At 44.2% G+C, this 26721-nt stretch overlaps 1 long non-coding RNA gene across 2 annotated transcripts; it reads right to left on the minus strand.

Moving 5' to 3' along the window:
* Positions 1 to 10143: 10143 nt before the first annotated feature.
* On the minus strand, positions 10144 to 24535 carry LOC311433556. Of its 2 annotated transcripts, none has more exons than XR_014690817.1 (6): positions 24056 to 24535; positions 22110 to 22302; positions 21360 to 21440; positions 19901 to 20108; positions 17859 to 18063; positions 10144 to 12232 (listed from the first exon to the last, which is right to left on the minus strand). It is a non-coding gene; the product is annotated as an uncharacterized lncRNA (long non-coding RNA). The 2 variants fall into 2 exon arrangements; XR_014690818.1 differs by having other exon boundaries at positions 10144 to 12236; positions 24056 to 24533.
* Positions 24536 to 26721: the final 2186 nt, after the last annotated feature.

The raw sequence follows: 26721 nt of genomic DNA on the forward strand, positions 1-26721 counted from the left end.
CCGCTTGCTTGAAAATGAACCACTTGGCAGCGGCGATGTGCCACAGCTGGAAGCCACAAACAAGTCAAAGCAAATAAACAATCCCAAAATTAGGTTTAAAGCAGAGAACAAAAAAACAAATGTCATTAGAAAGCCTACTAAAATTGGCTGGTGTCTACGAGAGTGCTTGGTAGCTCAGCACTTCTCTGCTGCACTTCAGAAACTGAGAGAAACAGAAAAACAGTCTTAGATGAAGAAATAAATAGTGGACACTTTCAACTCATAATTTGCATTTGAATCAACTAGGCTGGCTAAATTAATTCATCCATTATGAAAGGGGAATTTTACTGTCTATATTTTCAGGCTCCCTACTGTGCTAAGTTAAATGGGCAGTGAAGCAGGGACCACTGGCTTCATAGGAATTTCCATTAAATTAGTTTCCTCCCAATTATTATCTAGTTTCACACTCATGATCTGGAAACCTAATGCTAATGGAAGGAGTTGTCTCAGGGCCTTGTCTTTGCTGTTCACACTAGTGAGGGTGTACAGCTACAATAGTTCTTCGATATGATATAAGGTAAAGGCAGAACTCACCCAAAGCTTTTGTGAGAAATATTTTTCCAGGCCACCCTCCCCAAAAGGGTTAAATCACGTAGCTAAGGTTATTTTGTATTAAATATCAATTTACAAGACTGGCAAGGGCGAGGGGTGATTCCTTGATATATTATTTCAATTGCACCCTTGAGACATTTTCAAGCAATCTTAAAATAGATGGTTGATAACACATGACAACAGATTATTAATTACATAGCTTATAGCATCAGAAGCTATATGGAAGCAGATAAACTTGCTTGGAGATTTATGGAGTAGTGGATATGCTTTGTTGTTCTTAAAGCATTAAAGTTGCATTTTCAATGTCAAACAGGTTAAATTTTCATTAATTGTACCATCATGATTTTCACTTCCTTGAATCTTGTACAAATTTTCAGTTACATTTAACAGACATCTTACAGCTTTAGTCTGGAGATTTTTGCCAGGTACTTTTTTTGGCTTTCCATAGTGGTACAAATGTTTATTATTCAGAGGGTGTATGATAATGGGGAAGTAACTAAGATAACCTGCAAGACAGATCCAACTCTATGTTTTATTAAGCATCAATCCCTTGTGCTTTATGCAGTCTTGTGACACAATAAGGTTTGGGAAGAATATTTGAACTTATTCTGACAGCTCAGCAGCAAAGGTTCAAAGAGGAGAGGAAGAACCTTCTTTGGACAAACACAAAGAATAGGGGAGCACCCCAACGTGCTAGTGTTTCTCCAGGCCACACAGGAACGGCAATTTCTCTTACATGAGTTAGAAATGGAGCTTATGCAACAAGAGTACAGCACTTCCAGCCTTCTCCACAAGTGCTTCCATCACTGTAGCCTCACAGCAGCTCAAAAATGTCACAAGCATTTGAAGAAAGGTGAAAAGGAGAAGTATTGTTATTTCTCCTTCACAAACAAAGGGTGGCAGAGAAGGGAACCAATCTCACAATTCAAAGCCATGATTGGGATCACATCCCCCTGCCCACACTGCTTAAGGGAAGTGACACTACAGCAAACGCAATGTTTGCTCCAGGTTTCCCAAGGGACAAGCCATGCTACAGACTAAGGGATGGGATCAGAGGCAGCAGCACTTCAATGGGAGCATTGTTCAACAGGAAAACCTATTTAACTTACCGACACTCTCCACCGGTGTCTGGAGAAAATGTTTGGAAAATAAGAATAAGCAAGTGATGGACAGCTGCCTGGCAGCACTGCCATTTGTCAGCAAAGCTTTTAACACTTCTAGAGTCACAGAGAGGCTCGTACCACGTATCTCAATTCACATTGCAGGGTTGGGACAGGATGGATTTTGGCAGAAAAACATTACCCCATAACAGCTGTTAGAGCAAAAGTCATGCATGTAGCTCATGCTTCTCTGAGCCCCACACCCCAGTCTATCTCCATCCTCATCCCCAAAGGAAACACAAACCATTACAGCATTTTCTTTCCCTTCTTTCATAATGGAGAAGATGGGCACTCCTTGTGGTGCTGGAATATTAGTCCATTAGCTCAAAGTTCACTCTAGACAGACCATAAGAGCAGAGTAGGGAGGAGGAAAGTGGAAAACAGCGGACAATATCTCAGTGCCACAGTTCTTGTAGTGGGGCTGTGGAGCTGGCCTAGAGACCTATGGCACCCAGAGCAAACGAACAATTCTGCTTCCCTTCCCTTCCACCGTGACAAAAACAAGCTGCATGAATCAATGCCTACAAAAGCCACCCAAACAGCTTCCATTGCCCTTCCTCCCTGCCCATCAATTTCCCCCAGACAGAAAGCAAACCATGTTGCAGCAGAAAACCACAGTTACAGAAAACCCAAAGGAGCTGTCTCCTTCCCTGTTTTCTTGTGACACTGAGAAGGTGCCACTAGGCTTTGTGACAGTCTGCTGCTGGTGTCACTTCAATACCAAACAGGATATTAAGTGTATTTTATTTATCATTAAACATCAGAAGCAAGATGTGTTGTCACATCCTTCAAGATCTACACCCATTTACAGAAACCACCAAGGTTTATTTCCTTGCTCTTAGTTCCAGAAGAAACTAAAATATTCACCTCTCAGAGTGAATTCAAACAGCATAACAGGATTGAACTTAAAATATTGATTTTCTTATTATTGGAAGGTTACGGCACAAAGCATCCACAGCATGCAGAGCAAGGGTGGACTGACACCATCTAAAGCAGCTAATGCCTTAGAAATTTATGGGATAACTTTAAAAAATATTCACTTAAACGATGAGCATAGAAATTACGTGGGTAAATACACTTAAGCTACCTGAAATGACTGGCAAGCGATTGACTCTCACAATGACTATTTTTTAACCAAGTGTGAACTCTGACTGCACTTGGGTGGAAAATAACCGGAGCAGACTGCCACTACGGGGAGCAAAGGCTTTCTAGCCAGGGCCTAACAGTGAGGAAAGGGAAGATTAGACACACCATAGCTAAAAGTCTGCATGTTTTAATTTTTTGTGAGCTGATACAAATCAGAGAGCGCTTTCAGGAAACATTCAGAAGTACTGGGCAAGTCAATATCAAAGATAAGGAAGAATAAAACTATCTCACAAATCACTATTCTGAGGATAGGCATTCTCCAAGATTCATGAAGCCATCTGAATTTTCAAAAAGATTAAACAGACAATATATTAAATATTATTTATGAATTCCTTTAGCCTTCAAACCAAGGGGAAAAATGCTGCATTTCCTAAGCTACTGTGGATAAAGAGTTTCCTTCTGTATCAGGAACATTACTCTTTGAACGGAAAGTTAATTCTGTATCTCTGAAAGGTCATTTATTCAGGATGAGTGGCAGGTGCCACAAACTTACTCAGTGTCACTTGCATGTCAGTTCAGCTTGACTGAACACAAAGCAAATCAATTCAGCCCAGTCAAGTATAATTACCTGCTGGAGCAGGGCACATTACTTTGCATTTGTTATTATTATCAATGTCACAGAAAAGCACCAAATCCAACGGCAGTTTGATTAACGTGAGGTCACAAAAAGCTCCTCCTCCTCCAGCGCTTCCTTCTCCAGGAGTTTACAACATGATCAGTACAATATAATAATCGAAATTGCAAAAATTGCTAGGTCCAATACTAGATTAGTACCAAGTTCTGGTTGGAGAGGAAAAAAGGCTCAAGAGGATGTCTGCAGGAGCTGGAAGCCTGCATGTGCTCACAGAACTTGGGAGCCTTTGCTCTTGTCTCTTTTTACTGCCTTGAAAATGGTAAATCCCTGGAGCCAGGCCATTGATTTCAAAGACAAATTTTGCCAAGTCACTTCAGAATTCTGGCAAGTTTAAGCCTTTTGTGACAAACCTCTGATATATTTCTCTCTCTAAATTGTCAGAGGCTTTGGAGGGCTGGGGGTGAACAGATGCACAAGTCTCTCAAATTTAACTGAGTTCAGATGCAAAATTCACTTAACTTTGGGAAAACACAGAACAAGTTTTTAGTAGAAAAATACATATCCTTCCCAATCAACTGATGTGTTATGCTAGGTGTTAATTAATATTTTTCTAGATCTTACATCTCCCACCCCCACTTTTTGGTATCATGTAGTTTATGGAGGACTGGAATACTGGATGTTTTAACCTAGATTTTTTTTAACCTGCTTGATAAAAACATGAATGACCAACACTCTGTCAATCCAACACATATACATATATGTTTACAGATCACTGAGACAAAACAAGAAGGCTAGAGATTATAAAAGGATTGACTGCTTTAGACAGATTAGGCTAACAATTTTCAACAGATATACCATAACTAGTCACATTGTTAGGAAGGTTGGAATGAAAATTGAGAGCATCCCTGTACAGTTAAAGTCCTTACTAGCCTGCAACATATTTGGTTGGTTACATAGTAGTAGAGTTTTCAGTTGCATTTTTTATGCGTGGTGGTAAAAGTATTCCAGTTTAATAAAATGAAAAATTAAAAGAAAATCAATTAAAAATAGAGGTAAATCACAAAACCAGAAATTTTATGCTCCACTGTTAACAAATTCAGAAGACTGACCTCATTGGACTCATTGCTAAACCACTCAACAAGCAAACTTGACAGCGTGTTAGACTATCGTGTCCCTGATGCCTTTTCAGAGCTTCAGAAACTACCGAGGTTCCCAAGAAATTCTCTACCATTCTCTACATTCCCTGCATGTTTTTCATCATAAGATATGGTTAAAGAATAAAGAATTAATTCTGTGCAATGCAGAACACAATTTGTTTTGTTTTGTAAGGCTGCTGCTGAAGTCCTGGCTCTCGAGGTACCATAGTCAAAATCAATCCACGCCTCCATTCATCGTGCCTCAGGGATGAATGGATGCAGTCTGCGTCACATCCATAAGAGCTACTTCCATTATTCTGCGACCCCCCCAAAATAAGTATAGTTCAATTGATTTTCTTTATTCCTCTGAGAAGGCTGCAAGGGACAAAGCTGGGCAAAATGAAGGAGAGCAGCACTCTCCCTGTAGGGCTTGGAAAATACCAGGAAAGGGGAGAAGCTGGAGTTTAATAGAGGATGCTCTTATGCTGGGATCCCTGGAGACTGGAGACTGCAGAGGTCTGTGTTCCTAAAACTCTGGCAACAGTAATACCAAAGGCAAGTGCTCTGACTTTTGCAGTCTCTGCCCACTTATGGAAAAGGTGATTTCCCATACTTTTTATCGTAGTTAATGCAGTGCATAATGACCACAGGTTACAGTAGAGGTAACCTTGACATCTGACTGATGTAATCAAGGACTCATCTTTCAGTTTCATTACCTGCCTTGGACCAGGAATAAAAGAAAAAAAAAAAAAACAAAAACACACAAAATACCCTGCTCCGTTTCATTCTTTTCATATGAAACGACTTTTTCAGGAACTAATTCCTTATCTTGCTCTGTTAGAAGCTCCTGAACTACAAATAGCTCTTGCTTGGCCCAGAATTCTTCTGTCTTTATCTTCTTTATTCGAAACAATGAACATTTTCTTTCTTTAATATAATTTACTATCAGAACTAATAGATTCACCAGAAATTTTCAAGCTATGGGAAAATGTTGGTTTCAGTTATTCTTATTTGTCCATCAAGAGAATCTAAATGAAAAATACCACTTTCAAGTCTGTGCTTTGAAATGGAACATTTTAAATTTAATACTACACTTTGGGGAAAAATAAACAAAGAAACAAAACAAACATCTTTCTCTACTGAATCATTTTGTTTCACCACTTAAATCTCAACATTTTACTGTGTATGGGATAAAACACCATTACTCTTCATATTTCTAAGAAGAGAGCCTGTCACCAGAATATGAATATATTCACATGGACCTAATTGACTGTACGTATCAGGACTGCGTGTTCTTAAATATTCTACTTGATCAGTCACAATATAAAAACAGAAAAGAAAGTCATTTCCTTCCTCAATATTTTATGTAAGATGTTACAAAATTTCTAAAGCTTTTTGGATCAAGTGTTTCCTACATACAGTCAGCAAAGGAAGGCAGAAATACAGTTGACCCAGGAATGTAGAGACTGAATAATTTCATTAAAAAAAAAAAAAAAGAGCATGTACTTCAAGAACACTTTTTGTAATGGTTTCTTATAGCTATTCAGTGCCACAATCTGCAAGGCTTAATGCATTTTACCTGCAAGGGTAGGTGGACTTATCAACTATGGATTTATTCTAGTATTTTCAAGCTTTGTGACCAATGCAGGAAACCATAATATTCCTCTGGACACAATGCTGGGTTTTCTTTTCCTTCATTTCTGAAGGCATAATTCAATCAGGAGTGAAGTGCTTTAGAAATTAATTGGTAGGTAAAAGGGGGCTCATCAGGCATGTAGGCTGATATCCCTCTGACATTTTATTCACATCTCCCTCGATATGCCTTCATGAAATCAGCACCCTTCACACTCTCGAATTAAATTAGAGCTGGTGCTCTCCTAGCCTGACATCAGAGAGATCACAAATGCTCCAAGGCAGGGGGTGGCCCTCTTGTGCTGAGGAAGCAAGCCTAACAAAACGTATGCAGGGTGCACTGGGTGTCAGATGCCAAAACTCAGCCTCCTCATTTTCCATGTTAGTTTCCAGACTTCCTAATCTACAGCTTTGCAACTTTTTTTGCTGACAGAAACTCCAGCTTGGGGGTGTGTTCAAAAAAAGATGATATAACACTCAACTGGTCTTAAAAATAATTTTTTTTTGGGTGACACTTGAATGAAAACAAAGGTTTCCTAGCTGTTTTTAAGGGCTCCTGTCTCCAGATTATCCCAGCAACAGTAGGGCTCTCGTTATTTCTATACCACCTACCTGGATTTTAAGACAGAGTTAAACCATTCACAACCTTTAAAAGAGAAGACTAAATGATAGCATCAGCTCTCCAGTGAAAGAACAGTAATAGGAAGTCAGAGGCATTGCCAACCCAACAGGGGAGAGAGGCATCATCACAGGGACCTCTGCCTGCAGATTTCTCCAAACCACTTGGATGCTTCACACAAATAACACAACAAGAACTAAGTTCACAATTACCTGCGTATTTTACATTGTGTCATGATTAGCTGCAATGTATATACTTCACTCTAAAATAGCTATGAATAGACAGAGTAAATGCCAGGGACTGCCATCTGCTTCATAAGCCATAATTAACTGCCTGATTACGGCATACATATATATTTATCTAATTAGTTTTAATAGTGCTGCTTTTGCTGGCACCACACCAAAAGTAAGGTGAAGAAGTGAGTCCCACCCATTTACAGAGAGGCTGGGGATGCAGACAGCTCTCACAGGGACTTGCTCCAGAGGCCTGTCGGATTCAGTAAGACTGCAGACGAGCACCCCAAACAGGGCATTGCAAAACCAGAGGGTTTTGCAAGACAAGACTCAGGGCATGGCTAAGCCAGCCCCCACAGCCTGTCCCTGTGTGCGGCATGAAGCACATCTCATCTTGGATCTCAGACGAACCCCGTATTACAGGGGTGATGACCACACTAAGAGGTCAGGACAACAAATGTGTAGACAAACATAGCTGTGTCCCACCAGGCATGAATTGTAACAAAATGCTGCTTCTTAAAACAATCCAGGATTACTGATTATTTGAGCCCACAGAATTCTATTGTCAGCATAAATCCAGAAGGACTTTCTAGGGAGATTAGGATACTTATCTATTTTGTTCAGAAATAAATAGATCTCCGAATACGTGTTTTTTCCCCAGTTGTCTCTGCAGTATAACCGGTGTTGCATTCGCTATTAATATAAGGGTGAGTAGCATTAATGCTTTGCCACAGGACACATTATCATAAATTCCACATTTTGATTGCAACTCAGACGCTTCCTGCAGGATAAATACATTTAGGGCCACATTTTAAAAGTCTTTCAGATGGCAAAGGGTACATTCAATATTGATTTTGAGGGAAGCCAGGCATCCAAATGCATCAAAACCCAGTCGTTCAGCCCAGCCCCACTGAACCACTCAGTCAATTTCCAAGGGCTAGTGAGTTTCTACGTTAGATTAGGAAGCACTGCAATTACGGTAAACATGGGACATATACCTCTCTATGCATGGAAAGCCAAAGGAGTAGAGGAGATGGCCCATATCTCCATCAATCCTTGCACACTTGGTGATTTCACAGAATCAGATGCTATCCATCAGCTTCTCTCCTGTGTACCAGTGGCATCTATTATTTACACCTCCTCCGGCTGGTTGATAGGTCTGAATTTTAAAGCCTGGCTCCTCCGTGGATTCAGTGAGGTTCATCCATGAGGAGCTTTGTGTTAACTTTACAAAAAAAAATTACAAAAATCACCTCCCCACCTTGCTCTCACTGCCACCCCCCACCCCCCCAAAAAAAAAAACACAACATAAACATACAGCAGAGACGTGGGGTATGCCCAAAGCTTCGATGGTCTCACAGCACCGGCCCGTGTCACACACCTCAATAGCCAGGTCCTGATTCTTGCTACCACTCCAGTAACACAGGAGAGCAGTCCATCAGCCCAGGCAATGATTTGGCAAATCTGTCAAAGCCTGGTAAATGAAACGTGACAGACACTTCCTCACTCATTGCCCACAGTGGGGCCAGATGACAGCAGTGACACCGATGCGACTACCCCGCAGCAGAGCAGGTACAGTAATTTAGTGACACGTATGCCTGTCTCCATTCCCTCTCCCCCCATCCCCAGGGAGCACCAGCTGTGGATGCCATTTCTTCCAGCCTGCAGGGTACAAATACCTGAGAAGTCCCTTTATTTCAGCAGATGGGCTGAAATCCCTTGACCCCCAAAGAGCCTGCATAGCAGCATCCTTTCCTGCTGCTGAAGGTGGAAAAACACAATTCCCTTGCTTTTCTGGGGAACTGACAGCCCCTTGCTAGTCCAAATGAAATATTATTGCCCTGGTATTGTAATTAGGTGGTGTACAAAGCTGGCAATATTGCAAATGCCAAGTGGGAGGAGATGAAGATCAGGTTTTTTTGTTTGTTTTAAGGAGATGTGGGAATGTAATTTTTCAAATGGGACCAATAAAACTATGTAGTCCTTTTTAGAGCCTGTATCTGGAATGCTGCTCACAGGCTCTCTCAGAGCCATAACAAGACAACTGCTGGAATAACAGAATAGAAACTTCTGACATTTCAGTAAATAACATGGGACGGGCTTAACTCTTACAGCTTCTGCAGAACCCATCAGCAAGCCGAACAAGACACATTATCCCATAAAATTAAGACACATTGTGAGATTAAGACACACCGCAAGCTAAAACATTTAATTAAAGAAGAGCCATGCCATCATCCTGGGCCTGTCTCTCTGCTGGGAGATGCGCAGAGCCCTATTCCTCTGACCACAAGCCTGCTGTTTCCTGTTCCTGTCTCAGTTCACAAAATGAGGATCCCATTCAGTAAGACCATTAGCTAAGCAGCTTTACTACTCTAATAGCTTTGCATCTGTGAGTCCTTCTACCTGACTCCTGATGGCCTCTGTCCAGAAAAGCACTTAAACATATCCCTCTGTAGCCAAGGGAACATCCTCTCTTTGGCTCCAGAGAACTTCTTGCATGCTGGAATTCACAAGTGTGCTGCTGAATCAGGGCCTCTTGCTTCTTTGTCCAATTAAGAGCATTGTCCTTGTTAATTATAAGAAAAACAAGGCAGGTATTGTGTGCCATTTGTTGGAGCAATTTTAAATGCTCTGTGATGATTATTACCTCCATTTTAGGAAACATTCTTCTGAACCCACACCAGAGGTTTCTGTTCACCAGCGTCATGGATATTGGGGTCCCACCCCCCACTTGGTCTAGGACGTTCAATCAACAAGACCATTCCTTACTACCATCTCGGGTAATAAAGCTGAAGCAAATAGCTCAGATGGAAAAAGGAGGAACACTTTCCCTCCGTTAATTTATATTTTAGTGCAGATTTCAATTATGCCAGCCACTGATGCGTGCAGAATTCACATGCTCCTCCCTGGACCTTCAGAAGCCGAGCTGAGGCAGCGTATTGCTGTGATCCCAAGAGCCAAGCTTTCACAGACCTGTGCCAAACCCTCGGGCTTCCTCTGCATGCCCTGGTGCTGAGCTGCTTCTCTTTACCCCCTACTCATTTCGCTCAGTTCCTTCCAGCTGCCTATTTGCCACACGACCACAAAGCACCACCTGCCTCGTGAGGACACACTGCATTCAGCGAGGCCAGAGATTTCTCAGCATGCTGATACACTAAGACACCGCTATTTGCCTCTTTTGAGGCAGCTCTGATCTTACATTTCCTGAGGGAAAACAAGCAAACATCCATCAAAAATGCCCAGCCTTTTTGGCATTGACGCCCAGCCTGAGCATTGAGATTTTTACTGCAATCCAACTTCATTTCCACTTCCTGTGAAAAATTCCATTCCATTTGGAAAAGCCTGCTGTCCTTTTCCATCCCCTGCTTTGTTTTTCTGAAATCATCAGTTGAGATGGATGTATTTCATTAGAGAAAGAAATAAAAAAGGAAAGAGACAGATGTCAACACCAAGTTTTTTCCCTTGCCACTGTTGCTCCCTCAGATCAGTGGTACCCACCCTGCTAGCAGCATCAGGTGATGCCACCCCAGATGTGGCACACTACCTCAGTTTGGGTGGTAGTCTGGAGGTTGGGTCACAATGTTTTCCAGGAGAGGTGACTATTTTTTCACAGTGTAAAGGCTTATGCATCTGAATGGTACAGAAAGAGTCTACATAGATCAAGACACCCTTTGCAAGAAAAAAGATAAAAACACCCCCAGGCAAGGGCACAGCTGGAGGTTCAGCTTCTATTTGTGAGTTTGGCACCTGGCTTGCTTCAACTTTAAGCCATCCCCCTCCTTAAAATGGTGCTGCTGCTTCTTTCTTTGTGAAGTGCTTTGAGACTGCACTAAAACACAGCCGGGTGTTAGAGGTCACTGCACAGCACACTGCCTCCGTGAAAGACCTGAGGCTTCCTTTTAGACACACAGCACACTCAAAACATGGGTGGTGAACTAAATCCAGGCTAGCTCTGTATAATGCCAAGCTCTACAACACAGGTCGGGGCTTTTCTGTTGCTAGAGTTTGAGGTACAGCTTCAAGAGTAAGGATGGGCTTTGGCCAGCTTTGTTTGTGTGTGATCAGTACACAACAGCAGACATTTTAAAGAGGAAGGAGATGGGGGAAGAAAAAAAATAAAATCAGAGCCCTATAAGGTTTAAATGTTAAAAATAAAAAAAAAAAGAGCTCATATATGACTTGAAACTTTAGGTCTCTAATTCCATGCACGTGCCCTCTGAGCTCCCCGTGTGCTGGTCCTGGGAGGAGCACATCCCTTAACAGCCTCCTTGTGGGTACCCAAGCTGGATTTACAAACCTCCCTGCTTTGCTGGGCAGCTGGGCTGGAGGTACATGATCACACAGGGCTCGGTACAGCACCAAACAAGCCTTTAGTACCCATACACTTGTGTTTTTGTACATTACGGTAACAGACAGAGATGGTAGGAGCACCAACATTTGGGTGACCTGAGTAATGACAAGCTAACAATGCATTAACTACAGCAGACTCAGGGCTTTGCCATGCTCCAGAAGAGCATGCTGTGAAGGCAGGAGCACACACCTTTTTCCCTTGGTTCACTGAAGGAACAGAATTGCCACACAAAGCAAACATTCATCCAGCTCCCTCTCTGCTGGCCAGCCCTGCAGTGACTTTCAATTGGTTTTTTGTCACCTCCTTGATTTGGCAGCCAGCTTCTTGACAGCAGGCAATGAGTGCCTAAGTGCTCTCGGAGAGCTCTCCTAGCAAGGGTCTTTCCTTACTCAAAAATTGGATGACAGCATGATGCCTACGCCTGTCAGCATCCCTGACACCAGCCACTTTTCTCATTGATCTAATGCTTCTCCAGCAAGACTTAACCAAGGACCTAGCAGCCCTGATCTACGTGCAGGGGACACTGCAATAGGGCTTAGTAAGAAGTATGAGTTTCTCTAGAGCTGGGAAATAAGCATGGTGAAATATTTTGAATTAGCATTGACCTTTTCTGTGTTTTAAAGTTGTGAACCTTCCATCATCATCCCTTACTTCAAGGGCCGAGTTGCATCTGAAGAGCCAGATCTGTCACAGCCATGCTGACAGCTGCCGAGTATCCCAGTCTCCTGGAGAAGCACACTACAGGGCCTGTGAACATCCTCACGGGAGGTATCGGGTGTCCCAAGAACTTCTGCCTGAAAAATAACATTGCAGGGACTAAGAGCAGGAACAAGACTAAGATTTGTTGCCCTTCTTCCACAGGAACAAACAACATAGAATCATAGAATCATAGAATATCCTGAGTTGGAAGGGACCCTTAAGGATCATCAAGTCCAACTCTCGACACCGCACAGGTCTACCCAAAAGTTCAGACCATGTGCCTAAGTTCACAGTCCAATCTCTTCTTAAATTCAGACAGGCTCGGTGCAGTGACCACTTCCCTGGGGAGCCTGTTCCAGTGTGCAACCACCCTCTCTGTGAAGAACCCCCTCCTGACGTCCAGCCTAAAGATGGACAACCCTCAGATGCACGAGGGAAAGGCCATGGGGGCACAGCAGCCTTGGTGCTATTAAAGATCAGTGCTATATGAATTCATTTTAGACCTTTGTAAAGTGGCTTGAGGCTCGGTAGGAGGAAGGGAAAATTGGATCTGATGGCTGGGGCGTCGAGGCTGGTGGCAAGTCATTGCCCTACTGCTGAGCAATTCCATGAGTGCCACTGCTGCGGTAAAATTGGTAGCATCACAGCAAGAATTAGCTGGAGCTTGTGTCTCCAGCAAGTGAAAAAAGATTTCCCTGCGAAAGACTGGGCCCAATGCAAAGGGAGAACACTTTCTGCAGAATTGCAGCTCTTAGCTTTTCTTCCCTCTTCAATTGGCCTCCCCCTGTGCTGCTCCGAGCACACGCCACCATGCTCGGCTGTTATTAAATCTGTAAAGCTTTTAGGAACACATTCAATATGGGAAGTGGAGCATAATGGTGGAGGCACATCAACCTTATCCGTATTCCAGGAAATTGAGGGGAAAAAGCCCTCAACAAGTGTTCAAAGAGGATTGTGTGAAAAAACTGCAGACAAACATGTTGGGCAAAATGTTCAGTGTAACCAGATTCACAAACACCAAGCCAAGAGTTAGTTTACTGAAACGTCTGACTTTGTGTTTTTGTTATCCCATTCAATGAAAGTAAAAAAGGCCAGGGAGCCTCAGCAATAGGTAAGTAAAAGCCCAGAAGAAGTCAGCTTCCTTCACAGAGCCAATAGGCCAGTTTCCTTCATTCTTCAGAAGAAAGTCATGACAACTTTTGAAGGACAGAGCATGATGCAGATACAGCCTTCCTACTTACATTAGGGAGTAGACCAAAGCCTTTGGTCCCTCCATTTTTTTTTCCCCTGCCTAACAATGGAAAATAAAGGTTTTTACTGCAACAGGCTTCTTTTATGGGTTTCACCTGCAGACAGCTGAATAGCAGTACAGTCAAAAAGCTTTTACAAAAGGCTGTTTGTAATTTGGTAGAAGCTTAATGCACAACACAATCCTTTCATAAGTTATTTTCAGTGGGATAGTTGCAATATGACACCCAGCTCTCAGACAATCAAGATACGATATTTATGTTTGGCCCGTCACAGCTTGCTTATCCTGAATTCTGGTTTTCTTATCAAAATGGCTAAGAGCTCCCCAGACACAGCTGACAGAAGAACAAGTAACATCCCCCTCCTCAACCACAAAGAGTTTTGCTCAGCTGGAAACATCAGGTCAGGGCTTTTAATACCAGCATTTGAGTGGCACTAAAGGCCAAGGTCTTTCTCAAACATCTTCTGTAGGTCAGGAGCAACAGGATTCCTACCCTTCCTGCTTGGAGAGGGTGTCTGTCATGTGGCAGGCTGTGCATTTGAAAAGGCAGGGACCCTTTTGTTCTCAGATAATGAAACTAACTTCTTTAGAAAAGTTATTATTAAAACAAATCCTCCATAGGATTTAAACAGGACAGGAGACAATTTCAGGAAAAGCCTGGCTTTCATGTTGGGTGTAGAAAAGGCACAGCATATAAGAGACAACATCTGAAGGTTGTTTTTTTTTTTTTTTATCTCTGCATCAAATCTATGAGCTGAGGGACTGTATTTTAGAAAATAATTGTTTGACAAAGGGTTACACCTCAGGAAGCTCAGTGGTGCTAGTCACAAAGATCTTCCCCCCCCCCCCCCCCTTTCTCCCCAGAGCAGCCCAGGATTTTGTGCAGAGATCCTGTCGTTTCACACAAAGAAGGGCACATTGGTTAAAACATAGCAAAATCCCCTAACACCACCCAAATGTCTAGCCTTTGAAATAGTATGGGGGAGAGATTCCTCCTTCCTGCCAGTCAGTTGTCCTCACGGACTCAGACCCTCGCCAGCAGATGACAGCTAATCCACCCACATCACTTGTGGTCCCATCCCCGTTTCCACCCTGACTGAGTAAAAAGCTAGAACAAAATGAAAACAAAGTGTTTTTTGCCTCTTCAGAGATTCAGCATTTTCACTTATTTTGTCTCGCTTCAGTGTGAAAGAAGTCCACACCTTAGAATTTCGTAACGCCATCACGATGCTAAAGCCGCAGGTTGAATGAACGTCGGTGACCTGGGTAATCACAAGGTGCAGCTTGTAGGAGATGTGTCTGCTCCACGCTGCATCCATAAACACACAACCTGCTTTTCCTCTACCACAAAGAGAAGTGCCACTTCACATTTCTTCTCACCCACAAAAATAACTGCATTCTCTCCACCTCGAGGCAGTGTCAGCCAGCCTCCCTCCCCAGCACCTCCCTAAGGTGGCAATACCACCCCTTTGGGGCTGCAGCACAGCCTCAAATGCCCTTCTCCAGTACAAGAGCCTTACCACCAGTTTATGACAGACTGATCTCTCCCGAGGACAGCAAAGACCTTTGAAAGAGCTCAGCACAAAGCGTGTATCTGGCACAGAGAATGCCATGTCAAACGTGCAAGGTTATAACCAGCTCTGAGACCTAAGGTAGAGGCAGGGAACTCCCACGTGAGTAAGGCAATACCAGGTTTAGCTCCTTATTATGCAGAATAAAAAGCATGGGAAGGAAATTTGCTTTTGACCAAAGTCTGTCATTTTAAAAAGCACCGAATTGAATTTTAAAAGCACTATTACGAGAAAGGTTTTGTTACATATATATAAATTCAAGTAGATTTAGCAGTAGGGACAATTCTAATTTTACTTGGGCCGGCTTCCTCACTCTTCCTAGAGAATGCAGATCAAAAGAATAATTCATAAGCTTTAACAAGGGTATGGATTTGCAAGTTCCCTCCTACTCACTTGGGCACGCAGCAGCAGGGAAGGAGCAATGCGAGCTGTGGCCAGAACCTGGCTCGAGGCTACAGACACGTGTGGGGCTCATGGAGCACGTGCTGCCAGGGGAAGGACAGCCCCTGCTCCTCACAAGGGTAGGCATCAATATTTCCAAACAGCTCCCCATCTAATTTGTACTTATGCAAAAAAGCCATCCCATAACACAAATCATCAAGCAATTAACATGCAACGCTTTAGTGAGACTCTCCTTTGCTTGTTGTTGAACCATCTTCAGTGCCATTAATGAGAGCTAATTAAATCAATCAAGTCACCATCATACCTCCAACATCCCTGCAGTTACTGAACTCAATTCAGACAGGGAGTGCTTTCCCAGGCACTGCAAATATCAGGACTCACATTTATCATGTTGTCCTTCTCGCATACACCTGCTCTCAGTGCTGCGCCTTTCATTTATCATCTGTTGTCACCGCTCCCATCCCTGACACATCCAGGTGTCAATTAATTCTTCCGTCACTTTCCTGCATGGCTCAAGCACACTGAGCTGAATAATCTGCCTTAATGCCTATTCAAAGCTCTCCTTGCAGGAAAGCAGTGATGATCAGCCACATCCCCTAAACTGGGTGGCGGTGACTGTATCCTCTTTGCTTCTGCGTCACAAGTTATTAAAACTTCAAACCACCTCCATGAATTCAGACATTTTTCAGGGGAAGAAACGGAGGTTTAACTCCCTTCTCCCCACTCCTAGGGGGATTCACAATGCAATTATAAAACAACCAACAAAATACACCGGGCAAAGAAAAATTTGTCTTCAGATTATTTCCAGGAAGACTCTCCAAGTGGATAATTGCCATGAACCACAGACCTCCAAAACGCTCTTTAGTCTGATTTGAATACTCAATGTTCTCTAAATACTTGCAGTGGCATTTCTGGTACACCACCAGCCCATGAACCTACTGCTCTGTTCCTGTGAGCACGCAGAGGGATAACAGTCTTTTCTTAAATAGGATCAACCTCTTGCATTATAACATTTGGTCTCTCTATTTATGTTTCTGCTCTGCCTGGCTAACTCTGCTTTTTATTTACAAATCAGCTACATTAATGTGCTTTAATTTCAACACTGGTTGTTTATTTTAGAGACAAATCAGTTGGCAAAAGAAAAGCCACCCTAATGGAAAGCAGCACCAGCATGACACACATTTTTATGTATATATATAAAAATTTAGTAGTAAACTTAAAAGAAGCGTGAAGGCTTATTTTAGTTTTTACTTCCCAAACATACCTGGTGGCATTTTTCATGCTTTACTTATACAAATACCAGCTTGCAGCTCGGAGGGAACAGCATTACTTTCTTAGGCACCCCTTGCCCATGTGTTCCCTGCTCTGCCACTGCAGGCTGGTATTTATCCCCTTATGCAAAAGGACTTCTAGAACCTCATCTGAAGGCTACCAAAGGCATACCAGGAATAATTTGGCCATTATTATAGTGGCATGCAATACCCCAATGGATATCAACGCTGGGGGTCCCTCCCTTTGCACCCATCAGCCAGCTGGACCCAAGATATAGAATTGAGGCTTTTTGATGTTGGAAGACATGCTGCATGTCTTTAGGGACCTTCATCACAAAAGCAAGCGGTGTTTTCAGTCACTGATCTCTGGTCATAAGAAATAAGAACTCCTCTCCTTCCTTCCTTCCCCCCAAACCTATTTCTTCTACCACCGAACAAAAGAAGTTAAACATGCTGTAGCAGAAGAAGTAGAGCATGCACCTGCCTTAGGAATACTACCCACAAAGCAGAAGCTACGCCTGCACAAGGAAAAGGAAGAGCTGATCATGAAACACAAAAAAGTCTTACAGAAAAGGTGGAAATACATACATTTTTGCCAGACACCCATTCTCCATCCTGAAAATTATATGGGGTGGGGGGGAAGTCTCCTCTTTCACCAGTGAGGGGCACAGGGACAGCACACATAAGCCAGACCACGGGCAGTGCCACGTCTCATGGAAAGCCTCTTGTCCCAAACCTCCCTCCTTGGTGAATTTGCTAAGCTCTAGCACAACTTTCCCTTACTTCATCATGCCCCAATACATACTGTAGCAATTTTAAGAATAACATTAATTTTAAGAATAAGCACAACTGGCCTCATGGTTCCCTCACACTTCAAAGAAGATCAATGAACTTCTTTCCTCAGAGGAAAACCTCTGTCAAAATTCATGTTTTAATCCACTTAATATCATATATTTGACTAAATTCATGCAACTAAAAGCATTCTGTCAGTTAAAAGCATTTCATCAGGCATACACATGACTGGTGACAAAGTGATTTCTGTCAACAAAATTCTGCCTGGCAGACATACAAAAGCTTGCTTAGCAGAGAGTGAGTACGCAGCACAGGCAGGAATCAGATACTGCAGATTAAACGGTTATAAAAAGACACGGAGGAGAGAGAAGTTATCTGCTTGGTGCCAGACCGGGGGAAGCAGTTTACATGAAAAAAAGAGAAGGAACTTACACGGCAGCATCAGCTTCCTATGGGCCTTTAAAGTTTGCATAAATCAAGCCATCAGCACAGAGCCACGGTCACATCACACGTGCGGCTCGTTTCCTACTCCGCTTTTGGCTGCAGCGCTTTTGATCCTGCCATCGGTCGATCTGTTTAATGTGTTAATTGCAAACTCCTCTGGTCTCCATCCAACGTTTCTTCTGTATATTGGAGCCTGGCATGAGAAAAACGCAAATAGGGTGACCAAGTTATTTTGCCTTACACATATTGTTGAGCCTTCATCCCGTCTGCTTGGAGAAGCCACCAATGTCTGGGCCTCAGGACTGTGATATTGCTCCAAAGGTGTCAGGCCCTAGGCAGGATGGACAAACCACACAGCTGCATTGCAGTAGTGCAGAAGCCCAGCATTTCTTGCTCCTGGCTTTCTCCATCCAACATCCACAGGTTAAACCCTGCCCACACACCCAAGGCATTTAAAGGGTGCACTGAAGGCACCCCATTCCCAGCACACTGCGTGGGCTCAGCATGGTGACCGCAGCACAACCACAACAGGACTCCTGCAAGTGGCAGTGAAAATTAAACCCCATGGCTTTCTGTGCTGGGATTTGCAAAGTGAAGTGGTTCATTTACTCTTTTGATTAACTCTAACAAGGTGTTTTGGGCCTAAAATCAAACTAAGACTGGAGAAGGTATCAATACAACTTCAGGGTACCTGCGTGAAGCTGCTGCTGGGGGGAGGAAGGAGGGTCAGGTTCTGTGCCAAAATTAGTATTTACCCTCATCTAGTAGAAACCTTATTTATTATAATATCTGCCTGGCTTCCCACACAGCAGCTCTCACCAACTGATAAATGGTCAGGTTTCAGGCATAAAAGACAAATTGAAAGGAGGCGAGGAGCAAAAGAAATCACAGGCTGAAGGCCTGTGGCCATTGCAGAGGTCATGGGCAGGGTGGGGAGCTGGGTACTGTATGAAGTGATTTATCAGAGGAAAAAAGAAAACACAGAGAAAGGCTTCAGCTGATCAGCGCTAGGGAAGCCGGGCTGCAATGGACGGCACATGCAGGAGCAGGGAAGAGAGCACACGAAGACAAACCCACAGAGAAGCAAACTTAGCAGAGGACAGGGCTACGGCACATCATTTGTCATCAGGAGACACTGGCAGAGCGGGGAAGAAGGAAATCTCTGAGCAGCTTTATTTATCTGGTGGGACTCTGACTTCCAAGCTGTGCTGGAGCCAAAGCAAAGTGACTTGCTCTGAGCCTGCAGGGCAGCACCAGAACTTTTGCCTTTCCTGTTCCCAGAGGAAAAAGCAGCCAGGGAAAGGCTCCTCATGCACCAAGCAGCAAGAAAGTCTCCATTCAGTAGGCAGGAAGCCTCACTTGTGATGTGAGAGGGAGCCAAGGCTCATACAGGAATTAGGAGCTGGGCACTATGGCCACCTGGTGCAGTTTCCCTGCTGCAAGGTGGCCCGTGTCCCCCAGCACTTGTCATTTTCTTACATGGCTCACAGGGCAGTGCAGCAAATCCTAGACTCTCTAACATCTCTTCCAACAGAGCCTCTCTTCAGTTACTGCACTAGGTTCTTCCTTGCTAATAACCGTTCTGAAGCCTTTGAGCTGTACTTACAGCAAGCAGTTTGCACGGGGAGCTGAAGTGCTTTGTTCAGAGATGCTAAACCAAAGAGGCATTTTAAGGAGTACATCTGGCAGCAGGGTTTGCATAGCCAGGTGATTATTGTCCAGGAGAGTATCGAATTAATTTCACCCCCCTCGCTTCATCGTAGCACTTGAGCTGAAGCAGTAATAGAGAAAAATCTCGTCAACTAACCACTAACCACCAGAGTAATTTGTCTGCTATTGCAGTGTGATTTAACAGGTTGGAAAAGCAGGTATGGGAGGGTACAGCCCAGGGACATGCTGTGTCCCTGCGCCCAGCAGCCCCATCTGCCAGCGATGAAGCCTTATGCAAGGAGCAGAGTGCTTTGCTTTGCTGCCATTTCCACCATGAATAAGGATTACAAGTCTGTTGTGCATCGCAACACTCAAATTACCTTACTGAAATGTGTGACAAATAATTGATGTCAAATTAAACCAAAGTGACAATTAAAAAAAAAAAAAAAAATATTCAGAGCAGTAGCACTCATCAGGCTGCTGCTCAGAAAGGTTTCAGCAGAGTTTCCCTCCTAGCAGCCCTGGTGCAGGATGCTGTTCCCCAAGAGTCAGTGCTGCTGACAGGAGAGGGAAGTCCTTCTCTGGGACCTGTGGGACAGGGAGAAAAGAAGACTTTTTTTTTTTTTTTTAAAAAAAAACAAACACACAAACATTCAGTTCTGCACTCAGCTGCCGAACCCTAAAGTCTGCAGATTTAGCATCAGCCTGCCACAAAATGGGAAGGGGCTTAACATCTACCAGGAAATTCACGCAGGCAGTTGCACCCACTTTTGCCATGGAAAACAGGTTTGTCCTTACTCCACCTGCCAACATTTGCATCCTCTACACCAGCAAGAGCCAAAGCTGCACTGCAGAACACCTTGAAATTCATGGCTGATGTTGCTGGCAAACCACAAGATGAGGCCCTCCCCAGCTCCCAGCCAGTTCTGCCAGCCACAAGCCCAACCCTGCCCAAATCACGCAGAAGCTGTAAGAAGGAGCTGCACACCAAGCCATAAATCCTAGCTGCCCTCTCTCCTACTTAATATCAAGTGACATAAATGCCCCCAAGCATCTGTACAGCTGCTTCACTGATCATATACATAAATAACAAACACAATCTCATCTGAGCCCCTTAAACAGCAGAAGCGAGTGCTGGGGTCCCAGCTAGACTGGCAGGAGTGACTCAGGGTGAATTCTGATCGAAGCTGGCTGTTAGCAGATACAATTAAGACGCCGCTTCAGTTTAAAGATGAATTGGCTGTGCAGCACAAATTGCGAGTGCTTACTGCTTGCACGCTGCGGCAGGTAATCAGGGGCCGGGGCTGTGATTGTGGCGCCTCATGTTCTGCTCCTGTCGGAGCACAAAATGTGAGATTCAATTTAACAAACAATTTGCCACGTGGCTCGTTCCTGCTGGGTAGGAAAGCAGAGCTTGCTGGCAAGGCTCCCTTCGAGCTTCGCTCCTGTTTAAATCCGTTACAGGCAAAAGTGGCACTTCTTTAACCTTCGCACTGAGGCAGAAAAGAAAAGTAGAAACCAAGGAGCATTGCTGAGCGTGTTTTGAGAACATCTCAGGCTTCATCCAGAGTAGGTGAAAATCAGTGGAGAGTCATTCTTGTTTTGATGCCTTCTGGGTTGTTGTGAGCTTCAGAGAAGCCAGAGGGCAGCAGGGCCAGCATGTTAGGACAGCAAATGTCGATGTGTGCAAAGGAGAGGAGACTTATATGTGCTGGGAATTGTTATCCCTCTGCAGGACTGCCAAGCTGGAGACAACTGGGTGGCCCCCAAGCCAAATGCCCATCCCTATTAAAGGGGGGAAGGCTGAAGTAAGGAAGAAGCTACATACAGATTTAATACCTCCTCATCAGTCCACCTGTCCAGCTGCAATGAAGGGAGCACTGGGACTCTCACAAGGCAGGTCTCAAGGTGCTGTTTTTCCTGTGGTGAGGAAACACGTGTGAACTCCATGCAAAGGTCTGGTTATTGCACTGGTTTTGCTTCCTTGGGTGTTGAAGGCAAGTGCTCTGCTCGGGAATTAATCTTGTTAATCTTGTTATGGTGAAATGCTGGAGATACAGTAATTTTAATGGGCATTTTACTGTCAACAGTTGCACATCTGTTGAGTGCTAAATTAGAAACCAAGAGAACATATTTCAGTTTTGTATGAGCAAGAGAAAGCCCTGTGAAGTACTAAATGCAACACACTCTGTGCCCCGCTTCTGCCATTACTTCCTGGGTCTTCTCGTGCTCTCTTCCAGCCAGCTGTCAGGGGGACCTGAGGGGCTGGCATTTAAAGGACTCCAAAAGATAGTGCCACGGATTTCCTGGGCTAGGCACTTGCCTTTCACCTCTTCTATTACCCTGTTTGGGACCCATCCTTGAGTGCAGCCACTGCCTCTAAGTTCATAGCCCAGACTCAGCTCCTCCAACATATCCAGCTCCACGGACACATCACCACCACTCCTCACACAGCTCCCTGCTTCGTTGTTGTTAATAACTCATAATCAACCAGGTCACAAACTTATTCAAAAACCCAGGTCTCAGGAATATGATTGTTTCCTTAGGCTAGAAGTACATCCTGCCATGTTTCAGGAGCTCAGAGCCTACCAGTAGAACTAGTTGCTGTTGTTGCTTCTTCAGGATGAAGACACCTGCACCATCTTTTTGGTCAAAATGGAGGACAAGGCAAGTTGTCTTCTGGTTGCCAGTTGGATTTGGCTCAGGTAACGAGGACACAGCCTGTCACAGACAGGTCTCCCTTCTCTCATCAGATTGCCTTTATGAGCTGTTGTCTCTCCTCCTGCAACAATGCAGCAACCAAAAAACATCAAAAAGCATGGGGGAATGTTTAGCGGTTGGTAACTGGACAGGCTTCAGAAACCTTAGAGCTAAAAAACATGATGAAGCAAAGAGGTCCCTTTCCTTCAGAGAAAATATTTTCTCTCCTGCAAGCATGACACAGGACTCAGCATCAGCTTGATCCTGCTCATGAATCCTCATCAGCCCTGGTAAAGCCCTGAGGAGAGTTTCTAAGCAGCCAGCAGCAAGATTTGATGGGGCTTTATTCAGGCACGACTCAAAGAGGAGAACAGCTCATCTCATTAGATGAGAATTCAGTGTTTTGGGCAGAGGCAGGCTGTCAGTGCCAAGAGCTGCATGCGCTGGCAAAGCGAGAAACAGAAGCACAAACAAATGCTTCATAATTTTTACGTCAGCGGTGCTGGAGACTCAGGGAGCAGAAGGGAAAAGAAAAACACTTTTCCTTAAAGGGAATAACTTGCACATTTGTGAATGCTCCTCTCCAAAACCCACTGCTACCTGCCAGCCTTAAAGAGCTTGCCCTTGCTCAAATGGCTTGCAGGAGACTAAGCACTGGCCAAGATGCAACGTCCATCACAGGAATACATTTAGAGGCAAGATGATGCCTTTGTGTTAATTGCATCATGAAGTTTAGCTTGTTGGTTCCTGGTTAATGCCCTCCCCTGAAGTGGCATAGCAGGCTTTGGAACAGGACTGAACTCAATACAAAGTTTTTCTTCCCCCTCTCAGCTGGGAGCAGCTTATCTTATTCTTCCAGACAAGGAGAAGACTCACAGGTTTCCGTTTAGAGGAACAGTGACTGGACAGTAAAGCAGTGTTTAGATCTGTCGCAGTGCATTTACTGAATGTGAATCTTTTTGGCTGGTCAGAAGGGAGTTCCAGGTGTGCTAAGTTTAATGTGAAGGCTGCACCTCGATATGAATCTATGGCTCCCACAACACAAGCCCTGTGTACAAGGGTCATGGCAGGAGCTGCTGCTGGAGCTACTTAGCAAGTAGACAAGCAAAGGAAGGCACATATTTGGTTTGTAAGCCCTGTCCACACCCTCAAGTCAGGGTTTGCTCCCTGGCTGCACCTTGAGAGCTAGGAGCTTAGGTCAGCGTGGAGGAAAGGGACAGATATAGCAATTCATTGTCTGCCCTTCAGGCTGCCCCAGGCATCTAATACGGGTGCTGATTAGAAGAAACAGGTACATGCGTTCCAGGAGACGCTCACCTTTGATGGCCCAAGTCAGCTAGAGATAGACAGTGCAAATATTTTTCTCTTCAGACAAACGGATCATGCCAGCAGCTCTGCTGTCAGCTGGGCAGAGAAATCAGGCAAAGAGAGATCAAGTACCTCACCCTGCAAGTGTCTGCATGAACACTTACTGTCTGTTCTCTAAGCACTCCCACCAGGTTCAGCACAACTGCAGGTATCATACAGCAAAGAGGGCAACTCCCTAGCCTGCTGTCTATCTGAGAATAGAAAGAGGCAAACAGAGATCCTTATCCCCCACCTGAGGCACCCCGCAGACATAAACACCACCACCACCCCATCATTTTCAGTCATACAACTTTCTGTTGGAGCTTTCTGCCCCTCCAGCTTTAACACCCAGGTTACACACATCTCCTGAGCAACCTCTCCACTTATCTCTGGCCCCTGACACAGCAACCAACACTCTCTGATCTCCTAAACCATCAGCCCTACTGCCACAGAGGGAACAGCTTTGGAAGAAAAGAAACAAAGCTTACCCTTTGCTGTGAGGATCGATGCTCCTAGCCTCAGGGAGAAGTGGATTTTGCTGGCCAGACACACAGAAGACGAAAACACACCCCTGCTACCCTTCTCTGCCAGCCAAGCTCTGCACTCAAGACAACACAAGGCAGCAGCCTACAAGGAGCCACCATGAATCTCCTGGGGGAGATTGCTCCCTCCAGCATCCATGGACTCTGCCAGGAAGGCACCATGCTCTTCCCTCTCAGCAAAAACCTGCAAATACCCCAGCCCTTCACCTGGGGCCACTTTAGCCACCTAATAAGGCAGATTGGGCAGCCCTGGGGCCATCTCCAGCTCTCCCCAGCCTTTGGCCAGCTGTTGGGTGGGTAGGAATAGACACTTGTGCAGCCTTGAAAGGTCACACTGCTGATCAACCACCCTGGATGAAAACACTGAGTGACCTCCCTGAGGACACATCCACCTGTGCTGCCCCTTTGAGACATGTGGAGGCACAGGGGCTCTCTCACAGCTGAGTCTCCAAAAGGCTTTTGAGATGTACTAAAAATGAAGTTTGTACCCTGGTTGTAGCTGATGAAAAGCACTCCCTGGGTCAAGCTGCTGGAGTTTCTGATGCCATGGAGATGGCAGAAGAGCCCCGTCCAAGTGCTGTTCATTGCTTGTATCTGTTTGGGGCAGGGACAGAGTGATAGAGGAAGTGCTATCTACAAATGGCTGTATTTGGAAACAAATGCATATGTTACTGCACTAAATTAACTCAGCTAAGGAGATGGAAATTAGATCATTTAAAAGCAGAAAGCTCTCCCATATTGTTTCAGCAGAATCATCTTTTTTATATAGCCAGGCAAGGGGCTCGTTCTGGGGGAAAACAAACACATCTTTTATGATTATGGCCATTCAAAGCTGTTTCTTATACTCTAAATTGTCTAACATGAAGGATCAATGGTGTCCTCGGATGATGATTTAATTAAAAACTCCTCCTTTCTTCAAGTTGAGATCTGCAAAAATGCTCTGAATGGCTGATGGATGACTTGCCATTACCCTGCCATCTTTCTTTTTAATATTTTTTTCCCCAGGATTTTAATTGCTGCCATTTGAGCATTATTGATTAACTGTAATTGTTCCTTTTCCTATAGTTATCTCCAGCTATGTGGCCTGTGGAAGGGATTAAAGTGGAATGCTTCAGAACTGCAATGGTTTTTCTTGTCTGTTAATGAAAATGCAGATAGCTTGAGTACGTGCGTGTGCGTGTGTACATCTCTTATGCCTTGACCCTTCATAGGTTTGAACTTGAAAGTGGATCAGCCTGTGACTTTTTTCCCCTTAAAGAAAGCACACCAAAAGCACTGAAAACTCCTTTTATAGTCCAGTTTCTATTCAAGAGAAACTTGAACAATAAAGTCCTTACAGCACAGGAAACTCCTGAGTTTGCAGAGGAATAAACACTCCCCTTGCCTTCAGTAGTTCCCAGGGTGGACCCTTTTCCTTCACCTTGCCTTCACTCCAGCAGTCCTGTGGCTTTTCTGCGCTGCAAATGGTCAACCTGTCTTCCATGCCTGTTCCTTTGTGTTTCTGGTGCATTACGGGACAAAGCCACTCCTAACTTCAAGTTTAAGGTTTTGTGTTAATTTTAGTCTGAGGATCATGGTCTCAGACTACAGTATTGTTGGGAGGCAGTGAATGATGCTGTTAGAGTGGGTCTGACAAGTCTGGTGCACCTAAGTACAGAGACAAACCCAAAAAACACACAAAACCTGCATCATTGATACCAGAGCAGTTGTTTTAAAAAGGTGATCATAAGTTAAGTGGGAGTTCATTACCAGAATCTCTCTGCCTAGAAATAACTTTCAGATACTGAGCAGCTGCCCAAAAGACCGAAATAAAAAAAAGTTATGAAATATAGTGCTATAAACTTGAGAAATTCTTACCTTTATTTATTTATTTATTTTGCTCATGGATGCCTCTGCTCTGGTGCTGCCCTGCATCACGTCAGGGAAAACAGCACCATACCCAGCTCTGCTCCAGCCCAGCCACCGCCAACAACTACCACTGTGCTATGGGAAATCCCGCTCGGCCACAGCCCATGAGAGCATCCTGCAGCCCAGGAGAACTGGAGACAAAACATCTCAGTGGTCAGAGGATGCAGGAGCTTCGGCAGAACCCTTGCACCCTGTGATGGGCTCACCAGCCCAGCAAAACTTTCCATGGTATCACCAGGTATGACCAGGCAGGCAGATTTGCAAAGGACACTGCTGGAAATGGAAATTAAAGTGCGGCAGTTGGCAGGGAGGTATATGAAGGGAATTATGGATTTCTGATCTGGTTTGAGAAGACAGCTCGGGTAGGCAGCTAATTGGGAGCCTAGGGAAACAGCTTCCCAAGCTGCATGCAGCAAGCAGCTCAAGGAGAAGGGAGCTACAGGTTTTCTGCATGAACAAGCTGACTGGTAGATTGAGTATGGTATTGACAGTAAATGCATTTTATCACCAAATTATATAAAAATAAATACAGCAGAGGAAAAGAATATCTAAGTTTTGTCAAGATTTCTGTGATTTTTTTACTCATCTAGGAATTATTTTTTTTCTCCTATTATGCAGGGAGAGGCAGCACAGGTGGGAATGCTTTCACTTAAATAAATGCTGCTAGGGTGAACCAGCTCCACGTCCTGTATCTTGTTCAAATT

Source organism: Aythya ferina, assembly GCF_964211825.1.
Source record: "Aythya ferina genome assembly, chromosome: 3".
In the NCBI taxonomy this organism is placed as follows: domain Eukaryota; kingdom Metazoa; phylum Chordata; class Aves; order Anseriformes; family Anatidae; genus Aythya; species Aythya ferina.